Source organism: Lolium rigidum, chromosome 7 (assembly GCF_022539505.1).
Source record: "Lolium rigidum isolate FL_2022 chromosome 7, APGP_CSIRO_Lrig_0.1, whole genome shotgun sequence".
Lineage (NCBI taxonomy): Eukaryota > Viridiplantae > Streptophyta > Magnoliopsida > Poales > Poaceae > Lolium > Lolium rigidum.
The window spans coordinates 102,663,925-102,677,760 of record NC_061514.1 but is presented as its reverse complement, the minus strand read 5'-3'; positions in this window follow the sequence as shown (position 1 = coordinate 102,677,760).

Here is a 13,836-nt window from a genome sequence, read left to right as displayed (position 1 = left end):
ACAATTAATATTATCAAGTAACATAGGACCATCATCTAGAGCTTTATCATAGACATTTGCCAAACAAAATTCTTTAGTATCATGCATTTCGACATCAGGCACAAACAAAGCATTATCATAAGATTTATCAAAGTAGCATGGATTATCATATATAACAGTAGCATAATTATTTTCATAAGTTTTAATCATAGGCAATGCTTCAAGAGAATCCACAGGAACATAACATTCAACCTCTTCCGGTAAGCATGGAGGACAATCAAATAGTGTAAGAGATAAAGAGTTACTCTCATTAGAAGGTTGGCATGGGTAGCTAATCCATTCTTCCTCCTTTTGTTCGTCGCTCTCCTCTTCTTTTTCATCCAATGAGCATTCGGGTTCATCAATTTCCTCCTCTTTTTCATCCAATGAGCTTTCAGGTTCATCAACTTCTTCTTCCATCGGTTCCTGCAAATTGTGAGTGCATTCTTGTGCATTAATGTGTCTCTCTTTATAATCAAGGATATAAGGATTCCTACTGTACCATTCTATGCAAGAATTAAGGATAGTAGAGACATAATCTTTAAGGCCCTTACAAACAACACAAGTTTCATAATTCTCAACCATGAAGGATTCTATCTCGGAGGCTCCCATAAATAAGACAAATTGTTCTACCTCCTCGAACCCATAATGAATATAGCAATTCCGATTATAGTTCTTAATTAAAAATTCCTCACTAAAGCCACATTGAAATTTAAGATGTTTAGTATCCTGTTGAGAGCAACAGTTTATATCATGGCATTTAAGCAAGATTTTAGCAATTGTATTCAATTTTTCTATCATAGCACTCATTATTTTACCAGTTCTTGATTCTCTATAACAATTATAACATTCTATAAGCTCCAAGTAAGTTGTAGGTTCTCCCATAACAGCAGTTTTTAATTTTTTTGGTTTTTCAAATTTTTATGGATTTTTGAATATATAGGAAAAGTAAAACAAAACTGAAATAAACTAGACAAAAGCAAACTAAGCAAACTAATACTAGACAGAAATAAACTAAGCACAAATAAACTAGACAAAAGTAAACTAAGCAAAACAAAATAAAGTAAAACAAAAACAGCGAGAGAGGTAGAGTGTACTCCCCAGGTGAACTTATGAGTAAAGCTATGCCTCCCCGGCAACGGCGCCAGAAAATAGTCTTGATGACCCACAAGTATAGGGGATCGCAACAGTCTTCGAGGGAAGTAAAACCCAAATTTATTGATTCGACACAAGGGGAGGTAAAGAATACTTATAAGCCTTAACAACCGAGTTGTCAATTCAGCTGCACTGGAAAAGCACTAGCAACGAGGGTGATGTGAAAGTAGCGATGATATGAGAGCAGTAGTAACAAGTAACACAGCAGCAGTAGTAGTAATATGAGAGCAATGGCACCGTAAAACAGCTTGACATATAGAACAAGTATATGATGATGAAAGATGGACCGGGGTTCCCAGCTATCTACACTAGTGGTAACTCTCCAATAACAAGTGTTGGGTGAACAAATTACGGTCGGGCAATTGATAGGATTGAAATAGCATTAAGACAGAATATCAAGATCATTAATCATGTAGGCATGTTTTCCATATATAGTCATACGTGCTCGCAATGAGAAACTTGTACAACATCTTTTGTCCTACCAGCCGGTGGCAGCCGGGCCTCAAGGGAAACTACTGGATATTAAGGTACTCCTTTTAATAGAGCACCGGAGCAAAGCATTAACACTTGGTGAAAACATGTGATCCTCACATCACCGCCATCCCCTCCGGTTGTCCCGATTTCTGTCACTTCGGGGCCTTTGGTTCCGGACGAGTGACATGTGCATACAACTTGTAGATACAATCTAAGCAATAAGTATAGAGCTCAAATCTAAGATCATGGCACTCGGGCCCTAGTGACAAGCATTAAGCATAACAAGATTGCAGCAACAATAACTTCATAAACTTTGTAGATAGACTAATCATAATGTATCATCCATCGGATCCCAACAAACACAACACCGATTACATCAGATGAATCTCAATCATGTAAGGCAGCTCATGAGACCATTGTATTGAAGTACATGGGGGAGAGAATACCAACTAGCTACAACTAGAACCCGTAGTCCATGGGGAACTACTCACGGAGCATGGTGGAGGCGATGGCGTTGATGGAGATGGCTTCCGGGGGCACTTCCCCGTCCCGGCGAGGTGCCGGGACAGAGACTTCGTCCCCCGAATTGGAGTTTCGCGATGGTGGCGGCGCCCACGGAGTCTTTCCGGAGTTTCGTCAATTGGTACCGCGTTTTAGGTCGAAAGGGATTATATAGGCGAAGAGGCGGCGCGAGGGGCACCTGGGGCGCCACACCCTAGGCCGGCGCGGCCTAGGCCTGGCCCGCGCCGCCATGTGGTGTGGTGGCCCCCGGCCCCTCTCCGACTCTTCTTCGGTGTTCGGAGCCTTCCGGAGAAAATAGGAGGTTTGGCGTTGATTTCGTCCAATTCCGAGAATATTGCCCGAACAGCCTTTACGGAACCAAAAACGACGTAGAAACAGAACCGGCACTGTGGCATCTTGTTAATAGGTTAGTTCCGGAAAACGCATGAAATCATCATAAAGTGCAAGCAAAACATGTAAGTATTGTCATCAAACAAGCATGGAACGACAGAAATTATGGATACGTCGGGGACGTATCATGCAGCCGCTTCAGGCTCGCAAATATCCTCTTTGGAAATATGCCAGCGACAAGGACGTAGATCGGCTGTCGGTGGATTTGGAGGTCAAGGATTTAGAAAGACTTGTCCGAAAAATTTCATCTCTCTGCAAAAAAGATGCTGTCCCCTCTTCTTGCCGTGTGACGCCATTTAGTGCCGCTAATCCACTTCCCGAGGTAATCTTTGTCTATTGTCTTGTTATTGCTTTGCTGTATTTTTGTATCTTCTTTTCTGACATCTTTCCCTGTTTTATTTTGCACAGAATCATCCAGACCTTGTCTCGCTTCCTCCTCTTCCCGAAGGTGGAGAAGTCGAAAAAAGGGCCGTCATCATTGATGACAATCAAGAAGCTCCGTCTTTTGTGAATGAACCCATGGATTCTCGAAAATCTGCGGGATCATCCGAAGGCACTGCGTCGGCACAATCTCCTCCTCCCGCTGTTTCTCCAAAAGGCAAAAGGAAAAGGAATGACGTCGAAGATGCCGGCACTTCTAAAGCCTAAGAAGTTGATCCTTCGCATCAGAAGGCAACTTATGATCCATATCTCGCATCCCTCGTCAACTCGTAAGTCATCTTGGTTTCTTCTTATTTCTTGTAGTCGAAGTTTTTTGTCTCGTCTTGCTTTTTATGCTGTCGATCTTTAATTGAAGTGATGACGAGAAAGAAGTACCAACTCGTGACGTGGCTCCTCGGACGAGCACGTCACATACTTTACTTGTTTCGGAGACGCTAGTTGAAGGAGAAGAATCCTCGCCTCCTCAACAAAACGTCGTCACCACTACTCCTCCTTCAAGCCCCCTTGCTCCTTCACCAAAAAGGACAAGGGTTGAAACGATCATCGAGCCTGCCCCTCAATTGGGTAGCTCTTCTCATTCGCTCTTAGATGATGTAAGTTTTTGACTTTCCTGATAGTATCTATATTTTCTCTCTTTACTTCTTTTTGTGCCTTCATATTTTTCTCGTACCGATATTTTCTTTCTCTGTTCTTCTTTGATAGCCCATGATCAAAGAGCTTATTCGCATTGGATCCCAATTCATTGGGTACCGTGAATATGCCAACAGGACTGAAGGTAATAACTTTTTTTGCTGTCACTGTTTCTAATTTTCTTGCTCCTCTTTTTGTCGCAATTTTGGCTGTTCTTTTCTATTTTGACAGAAAAACTTGCAGAGGCCAACAGGCTTGCCGACACTCTTGCTCAGAAATTGGAGCAAAGTGAAACGGCTCGCAAGAAAGCCGAATTTGATGCTGGCCAAGCAAAAGTAGAGGCTGATGAGGCCAAAGCAAAAGCTGCTAGTGTCGAAGAACTGCAGAAGAAACTTGATGATGCTGAGACCGCTTTAAACGAGCACAAAGCCGCACAGGACACCCGTGAAAAGGGAATCCTCAAGCGCTTGAAGACACAAAATCGTCGCTTTCTCAGTAACTTTTGTGATCCCTTCTATTTTTCTTAAGATTTGCTTTCTTTTGTTTTTACTTGCTGTCGACTAACATATAATTTTATGGCAGGTCAAACAAACCAAGATTTTGACCTTGAGAATCCCACCAATGATCCTCTGCTTGACGCATTGTCCTATCTGGAATTTCATGGCCTAGAAGTTCGCGAAGGCGTGATGAATGCTGACGCGGGATTGTCGAAGTTGTTCCCCTACTTCTTCCCGAAGAAAGAGGAGCCGAAGACTTTCCTTGCTCTTGCCAAGAATTTCAATCCACCAGAGGAGTCAACAAACTGTTGACTGGATGAAGGTAGGCGACACTGAGCAGATAGAACAATCAAGATGGAAGTCGTTGATCAAGGCAGCCAAGCCCAACACGAAGAAAATCCTGGCCTATCTCGGGATCAAGCCGTCTTCAACTCCTAGCTCATCAAGGCCGGAGGTCTAGTTGAATGCCTTTGCTTTTTATTTGCTTTCTCTATTTCTTTTGCTGTTGTCGCCACTTTAGCCTTGGCGAAAATTACCCTGTTAGTCCCTTTGGAGAACTTCTTTTGTAACGTCCGTGTAAACTTTTCTAGAAATCAATGAAATTCCTCTTGGTACCATCATTGATCCTGGGACTTTCTTTTCCAGTTAATATTTGATAATTACTCGACCAACCCTTCTTCTACCGATGCTTCACCTGCGTCTTCCTTCTCGAAGAAAATATTAGTCGATGATACACCCCTCGAAGGTTCTTCGAGGCAAACATTTGTCGGAAGATTTGCAAGAACTTCGACAGCAACTTCAATCCATGAAGAAACAAACTCTGGCGATGATGGAACAATCTCGGAAAGCGTCCAAACAAGAAAAACTTGCTCTCCAACAAGCCAAAGAGGCTATGGCTGCCAAGGATGCTTTGCTGTATTGGAAGCAAAGGGAGCCGATACTCAGAAAAATAGCATGCTCGAGCTAATGTTGGAAGCTAGCACAGATATGTTAGGTATGTTTTTCTGACCTCACAATGTCTCCTCTTTATTTTTCTGTGTCTTCCTTCAAATTTCTTGCCTTGTCGCTTAATAGGCTCGGTTCTTGATGCTGCTGCCGAAGATCGAAGAGTGAACGAGAGAACGAATCTTCTTGTCAATCTTTCCCTTAACCATGGCTGTCTATTCTGGGCCACTCCTGAACGAACCCAAAAAATTGTCAGGTTCCAAGATCGTGCTTGCCAAGTGCGCGAATTTCTCAATTTTTGCACGACAACATTAACCCTTGTTTACAAGACTTTGTTTCCTCGAAATGAGGTTCCCAAAACTCTTCTTGAATTGCTGGAGGTATTCAGAGATGCTCCCCGCATTCACAATTTTGTGCGAGCTCAATTGACTGCTGGAGCAAGGTTTGCCATGATTATGATAAATATTTGTTATCCAAAATTAGACCTGACGAAGATTGTTGCTAATTGCCTGGCCAAGAAAACACGGCGAAAAAATGATATTGACACAATCGATGAGATGGTAGCTCCCGTGGCTGAGTCGATGATAGATGAGCTTCTTCGGATGGACTCAGAATTCTTCATCAAGGGGTCCTATGCTGAACACAAAACAACCAGAGGCTTGTCTGTAGATAGTATTTTGGGCTTTGACTGATTTGTACCATATTGGAAACCTTGTGTCTCTATCTTTTTTGATTTCTTTTTTATTCCCGAAGGAATTTGTCGGATATTGCAAAGTGCTCTATATTGTTAGAGCCCCCGAGCCTTCTGGCTAGAGCTTGTACTGTTTTTTCCATCTTGAAGATTTTTCCTTCTGTTGTAATAAGACATCCTTGTTTTTTCATTGATGGGTTGCAAGTTTTCGAGTATCTTAATATGGAAGTTCTATATTTTTGTTGCGAGGTGCTTGGACCAAAGCAATAAGATTTTTGACGTGTACACTATATTTATAGTTGTTGACTCCCGATTTTTATATTTGGCGAGGTATTAGTGTACCAAGGCGAAATATTTCGGTAAATCGATATTGTACGTATTTTGAGACTTAAAGGCGTTGAGCCCCCGAGCGTGTCGAAGAATAAGAAGTATATCTCCACTATCTTTATTATATTGCAGCACCGCGAGCCCGCCTCATTAAAAACCTTTCCGGCCACACTCGGTGCCCCGAAAAGGAAAAGAGTGCGTCTGAAAACTCGAGGGCGTTTCAGTACATTGTATTTTTACAGAGAAGGACTATATTTTCGGCTCTAGGCATAGAACCGCCTGAGCTGCGCCACGTTCCAGGGGTTTTTCTCGGGAACCCCTGTCTTCTTGTCCTTGATCCTGTACGCTCCTCCGTCGATGACTTCCGTGACAATGTAAGGTCCCAACCATGGTGACTCGAGCTTCTCTGTACTTTGCTGGTTGAGACGTAGGACCAAATCACCGACCTGGAAAGATCTCGGCCGCAATCGTCGACTTTGGTAGTTCTTCAGGTCTTGCTGGTATTTGGTGACTCGTGATAGTAATTCATCTCGAGCTTCGTCAAGTGCGTCGACGTCGTCTTCCAATGCTTTCCTGGAAACTTCTTCGTTGTACTCTGTAACTCTGGGGGAGTCGTGCTCTATTTCTATCGGAAGTACTGCCTCTGCTCCATGGACCAGGAAGAACGGGGTCTCCTGTGTTGCTGTATTTGGTGTTGTTCGGATGCTCCATAACACACTTGGTAGTTCTTCAGGCCAGGTATGTCGTGCTTTTTCCAGTGGTCCTAACAGGCGTTTCTTGATGCCATTGCAGATGATACCATTGGCTTTCTCGACTTGACCATTAGTTTGAGGATGTGCAACTGACGCGAAGTGCAATTTGATGCCTACCTCGGCGCAGTACGCCTTGAACTCCTTCGATGTAAAGTTGCTGCCGTTGTCTGTGACGATGCCGTGAGGTACTCCAAATCGAAAAACTATGCCCTTCACGAACTTTATTGCTGATGCCGCATCTGGTGAATTTATCGGCTTTGCTTCTATCCACTTGGTGAATTTGTCAACAGCCACCAACAGGTACTCATATCCTCCTGGCGAAGCTTTGTGCAATTTGCCTACCATATCGAGTCCCCATTGGGCGAAGGGCCACGACAATGGTATTGGCATTAGTTCTGTCGCTGGAGAGTGCGGTTTTGCGGCAAATCTCTGGCACGCGTCGCAAGTTCGTACTATCTCTTTTGCGTCTTCTATTGCTGTCAACCAATGAGAATCCTGCCCGAAAAACCTTGGCTGCAATAGCTCGACTGCTTGCGTGGTGACCACATATTCCTTCATGTACATCCTTTAGGATTATTCTTCCTTCTTCGGGTGTGACACATCTTTGCAAGATGCCTGAAATACTTCGCTTATATAACTCCCCTTTGACCACTGTGAAGGCTTTGGATCGTCGAATAACCCGCCTTGCTGCAACTGGATCATCTGGTATTTCCTTCCTAAGGATATACGATATGTACGTTTGCATCCAAGGGACTTGTACCATCATCACAAGTTCTTGGTCCTCTTCGTCCTCCATGGTTTCTTTCAGAGACGCCGAAGTTTTTTCTTCTTTTGCTTTTTTCTGCATCTTCTTCGGCTTCGTTGATCTCTCCGCTATTTCTTCCCAAAATACGCCTGGTGGTATTGCAAGGTATTGTGACCCGATGTTTGCGAGGACGTCGGCTTCATCATTGCTCAATCTACTGATGTGATTTACCTCACATCCATCAAACAGCTTCTCAAGCTCATTGTACACCTCCTTGTATGCTATCATGCTATCATTGACTGCATCACATTGGTTCATAACTTGCTGAGCCACCAATTGTGAGTCGCCAAACATTTTTAGTCGAGTTGCACCGCAAGCTTTCGCCATCTTCATCCCGTGTATGAGGGCTTCGTATTCTGCTTCATTGTTAGATGTGTTTGGGAACGTCATCCGTAGGACATATTTTAACTTGTCGCCTTCAGGTGATATAAGTATCACTCCTGCGCCAGCTCCTTCTACTCTCTTGGATCCGTCGAAGTTCATAGTCCAAGTTCTCGACAAATCTGGGGTCCCGTATTTTGCAGCTCCATCCATTCTGCGATGAAGTCTGGCAAAACTTGCGACTTGATTGCCTTTCTTTTTTCATACGTGATGTCCCGAGGGGAAAGTTCTATTCCCCAAAGGGAGACACGCCCTGTAGCTTCTGGATTGTTCAGTATATTTGAAAGAGGTGCTTCATTGACTACTATTATCGGGTGTGCCGAAAAATAGTGGCACAACTTTCTTGCTGTTGTAATCACTCCATATGCTAGTTTCTGGTACTGCGGGTACCGCTGTTTGGAAGGCGATAAAACTTCACTAATGAAATATACCGGCCTTTGCACTCCATGGAGTTTTCCTTCTTCTTCTCTTTCGACAACTAGCACCGTGCTAACCACTTGGGGTGTGGCTGCAATGTACAACAGGAGAGGTTCCTTTTCCTTCGGCGCCACCAGGACTGGTGGTGTCGAGATTTTGCGCTTCAGATCCTCGAAAGCTCTATCGGCTTCTTCGTTCCACTGGAATTTCTCCCCTTGTTTTATCAAAGTGTAGAACGGTAGTGCTTTTTCTCCCAGCCTAGCGCCCAGTTAATTGTTGTATTTCTTTTAACTTGGTTGGCTTCCTCATCGTTACGATGGCTTGTATTTTGTCGGGATTTGCTTCAATCCCTCTTGCTGAAACTAAGAACCCAAGAAGTTCTCCTGCTGGGACGCCGAAAGAACATTTCGTCGGATTCAACTTGAGACAAAATTTGTCGAGGTTGTCGAAAGTTTTCTTCAAGTCCTCAATTAGTGTTTCCCCCTTTTTTGATGTGATGACGACGTCGTTGATGTATACTTGTACGTTTTTCCCAATCTGTGTTGCCAAGCACTTCTGCATCATCCGTTGATATGTTGCTCCTGCGTTTTTCAACCCGAAGGGCATTGTTTTATAACAAAATACGACATACGGTGTGATGAACGCTGTTTTGGCTTCGTCGTCTTCTTTTAATCTGATCTGGTTATAACCAGAGTATGCGTCCAAAAAGGAAAGACGTTCACATCCTCGCCGTGGAGTCGATAATCCGATCGATCCTTGGGAGGGGAAAGTGATCCTTTGGACAATGTTTACTGAGGCACGTAAAGTTGACACACATGCGAAGGACTTTCGTGTTTTTCTTTGGCACCATCACTGGGTTAGCTACCCAAGTGGCCTCGGTAGATATCTCTTTAATGAAACCAGCTTCTCCGAGTCGATCAATTTCGATAGCATGGCTTTGCGGTTTGGTTCCGAAAACGCCGCAAAGGTTGCTTGATTGGTCTCGCAATAGGATCCAAGTTTAGGTGGTGCTCGGCAAGTTCCCCGGGTACTCCTGGCATGTCGGCTGGACACCATGCGAAGATTTTCCAGTGCTCACGGAGGAACTCGACGAGCGCGCTTTCCTATGCGAGGTCCATATTTGTTGCGATGGACGTCGTTTTCTTCGGATATGTCGGGTGAATCTGTACTTCCTTAGAGTCTTTTGCTGTATTGAAAGTTGATTCCTTGTTGGGCCTCCCTACGTCTGGCAGCACATCATAATCAGTCATGAGCCTTGACGCTGCGTACTCTGCCTGCATCCCGAAAGTTTCTGATAGTCGATGGAAATCTTTGTCGCATTTATCGGCTAGCGCGAAGCTTTCTTTGACTGTGGTTGGTCCCTTAGGTCAAGGTAACCTCCAAAGCAGGTATGTGTAATGTGGTACTGCCATAAATCTGGCATATGCTGGTCACCCCAACAAAGCATGATACTGCGATGGGAAATCCACAACTTCGAATTCCAACCTCTCTATCCTTTTCTCGGGTTCCAAACTGAACGTCGAGACTGATCTTCCCCAGTGGGTAACTTGGCTTCTCTGGTGTGATGCCGTGGAAACGTGTGTCGGTTGGTTTCAAATTTGCGAGGGAAATATTCATCTTCCTTAGCGTATCTGCGTACATAAGGTTTAGACTGCTGCCGCCATCTATGAATACTCGAGATACATTGAGTCCCGCAATTACTGCTGGTAAGATCAGTGCTGACTGCCCTGGTGGAGGAACTTGCTGCGGATGATCAACTATTGTGAAGCCAATATCTTGTCCTGACCAATTAAGGTACTCGACTGTTGGTGGTGGCATTTTCTCTGCCATAAACACCTGTCGCGAGATTACTTTCTGATCTCTATTGGATGGCCTCGCCTTTCCGAATCATCGAGACCGCTCCGTTAGAGTTAGGGTCGACATAGGGCGGTGGAGCAGGTGCTGCCGCGATTCTGAGCTGATGTCGATTTTCATCTGTAATCGCGGGAGGAGGTGGTAAGTGAATCTCACTCCTGGGTCCTTGAAGATTTCTATGTGCTGCCTGAGCATTTGCATGTCCTGCCCATCTTAACATTGCCTGAAAATTTCGACAGTCTTTTTGTAAATGTCCTGACTGTCTTTTTCCATTGCTGTCGAGAAAGAAATGCATCTAATAGGGCCCGTTCATCATTTATTCGGGGGACACAAAAGGTCTCTGGAACCTTGGCCCGCTATTTTGCCTGTTATCTCTATTGTCACCTTGCTGTGCGTTGCTTCTCTGGTAATCGTCTCTACTGTTTCCTCCATTGTTTCCCCGAAAGCCAGCCGATATTTGGCCAGGTGCATCGTAACTTGAAAATTGACGGGGAAATCGACGTCTATTTTGGAAATTTCGACTGCGATCTTCCTCTGGGGACCTATGTCGTTTGTTATGCACCGCATCTTCGCCATCTGCCCATCTGTTTGCTATCTCCATTAAAGTTGATACTGTTTTTGGGTTTGTCCTCCCCAAATCCTCCACGAAATCTCCTCGTCGAACTCCTGCAACAAATGCATCTATCGCTCTTTCGTCAGATATATTTTCTGCCGAGTTTTTGATGATGTTCCATCTTTGAATGTACTTCCTCATTGATTCATCATGCTTTTGTCGACATGACCTCAACTCCTCTAGTGTCGCAGGTTTCTTGCAGGTTGACCGGAAATTCTTGATAAACACATCCTCGAAACTTTCCCGACTGTCGATGGAACCCGGGGGAAGCTTTTTATCCATGATCTGGCGGCTCCGCTCAGATGTATCTGGATGCTCTGCATAGCTGTCGCTCTGGTCCCGCCTATCAATTTTACTGTCTCGAGGTAATCTACAAGCCAATCCTCAGGGTCTTGCAAGCCATCAAATTTCTTGAAACTATCGGGTAGCTTGAATCCTGATGGAACTCGAGTTTTTCGAACCCGTCGTGTGAAGCATGGGAGTCCACACATGTCCTCTTCAGCAAGATCAGGTGAGTACCGACGTTCCCTTCTTTCTTGTCGTGCTCTATCAACTCTGGCTTGAGTTGTTGTGTCCCTGGCTCCACTTGCTCTTGGTGGATCTTGCACTGCTGCGGAAGGTCTCGGACTATTTTGCCTTGCGGCTTCCTTCGGGAGGTGTGGCTGTGAACGCTGCTCCCATGGCTCCACATCCTCGCCATGGCCATGTTGTACAACGCTTCCCTTGGATCTTCCGGAGGTGGCCCGGATGCTAAGATGAAAGCTTGTGTCGCCATGTATCCTGCTTCTGGTGTTTTTGGGATAATATTCCCCCTCGTGTCGATTGACATAAATGACATGTCGAGGTTTTGGATTAGAGTCTCTCTTTCAGCTTCCGGTATATTTTGCAGCCGAGATCTTGCTCTCCTCCGAGCTTCTCTGTGACTATCTCCCGAAGTTTCTGATTGTCGAATTAATTCTGCGCGTCGTCTGCTTGATGCGGAAGCTGCCTCTTTTCTTTTGTTTAAAGCTTCTGTCTGTTTTTCTAATTCTCTTCCAGCTCGGCCGAGTTTATATTGATAGGCTTGCAGTCTTGGACTGTAGCAGTTGTCGTCATTGGTTCTGAGCCATCCAAAGCTTTCGCAGCTCTGTCCCAGGCTGTTTGTGGAAGTTGAACTCTGACGCGTGGTGTGGGTCCGACATATTTAGTGCCCAAACCTCTCCTTAAATTTGAGGGATCGACATAGGGATTTCCCAAATCGTCGAAAGCCTCCGATGTTTCCTCTTGAGTGCGACTTGCCTCTCCAATGGCATAAACTTGGTGATATTTTGAAGTTTTCGCTTTGCTTGGTTTGGTGACACCATCATAGAGTTTGGTGAAGACCTTCCCAATAGAGATGGATTTGTCGATGAAGTCGAAGCTATCGGTGTCGCTCGAATCATCGCTTATATAAGAGTCCACCGATGATTCGAAGGACATGTCGGCTGAAGATTTTGGCGAGTTTTTCACTTGCCCTGCTGTCGATGAAGTGTGGCGACGAAATCTCCTTATCGCTTGACTCGACGGATGATACTGAGTTTGAGAGATCAGAACCACCCGCCGATAATCTCGACGAGATCGGAACTTCGAGACGATACACTCCTTCTTTCTCGACGTGGAAATCGAATTTTCCAAACGTCATCTTCATTGGCTCCTCCAGATACGCATATGCATCCAAACGGGAGGGCGGGTGAGGAATAAAATCAACAAGACCAGTTTCGATCTGTTTACCTCTGTCCATGATGTTGCTTGCTACCGATGAAGTCGACGATCTTGAACGTGCCATCGAGATCAGCTCCTTGTCGCCTCTAGATCCCACAGACGACGCCAATTGACAAGGTATTAACTTGTCAATGCCTACGGATTGTAGACTAGGGTTTAGTTGGATGTAGAGGGCAAGTAGATCTCGAAGGTTTCAGCCGAAAAGTACTCGACGATTATGAAAACTAGGGTTTGTAAACAATGATTCGATGATCTCTGCGTCCCTCGACTCCCCCTTATATAGGAGGCGGAGCCGAGGGATTCGTGTTGTACAAGTTACAAAGTCCGGGAAGGTTTCTAACTCATCCCGTAAGATTACAAATAAGACTTTCTATTACAACTCTTACTTTCCTTAATACTATCTTGGGCTTCCGAGTATTCTTATTCTTCGGGTAATGGGCCTTCAATAAACCCCGGGTACTATCTTCGGCAGACCCATTTGGGATGCCTATGTCACCTAGCTTCACCTTCACGCCTTCATCCCGTGCCTCCGTTCCCCTCCTACAATCCTTCTAGTTTGGGACTATGGTTTGTGATTTTGAGACTATGTCATATCAAGTTATGGACTATGTGAATAATCTCTGGTTGATGTTTGGCAGCAAAATATCATATCCGAGATTTTATAGCTGCAGAGTGCTATATCTATTATTATATATATGCTAAAATCCTGAAATTTTCATTTTTTTTGTTAAACGCTATTTTGAAAAATAGCACGCTATAGCGTCTATAGCGTTTTTCTGAAGTCCACGCTATTTGTGTTGAGGTTTGCTTCAGTGTCCCCCCCTAACCCAACGTTGAAGGGGTATGCTGGTCTTTTACTAGTATTAATTACTGAATACGGGGACATCGCTCAGTCTGCTGACGACAAAGTTGAGGCAATTCAGGCTCGAAGCTAGTCGACAACCTCTACAGGAAGCTCTGCACTTCCACATCTGACGTCCGTCGCTGTGGCAGCTCGATGTTAAGAGGAACGCCGGGAGGCACATTGGCAGGCTGCCGCCCCTTCGGCTCCCTTCCCTCTCACTGGTGGACACTCATCTACTCCAATCGTGGTCACCCCGGGAGCCCCCTCGTACGCCCCCTGCTGGCCGTCCCGCTCCTCCATGGAAACGGCCACGGCGAGCAGGGCATCCAGCTCCATGGCC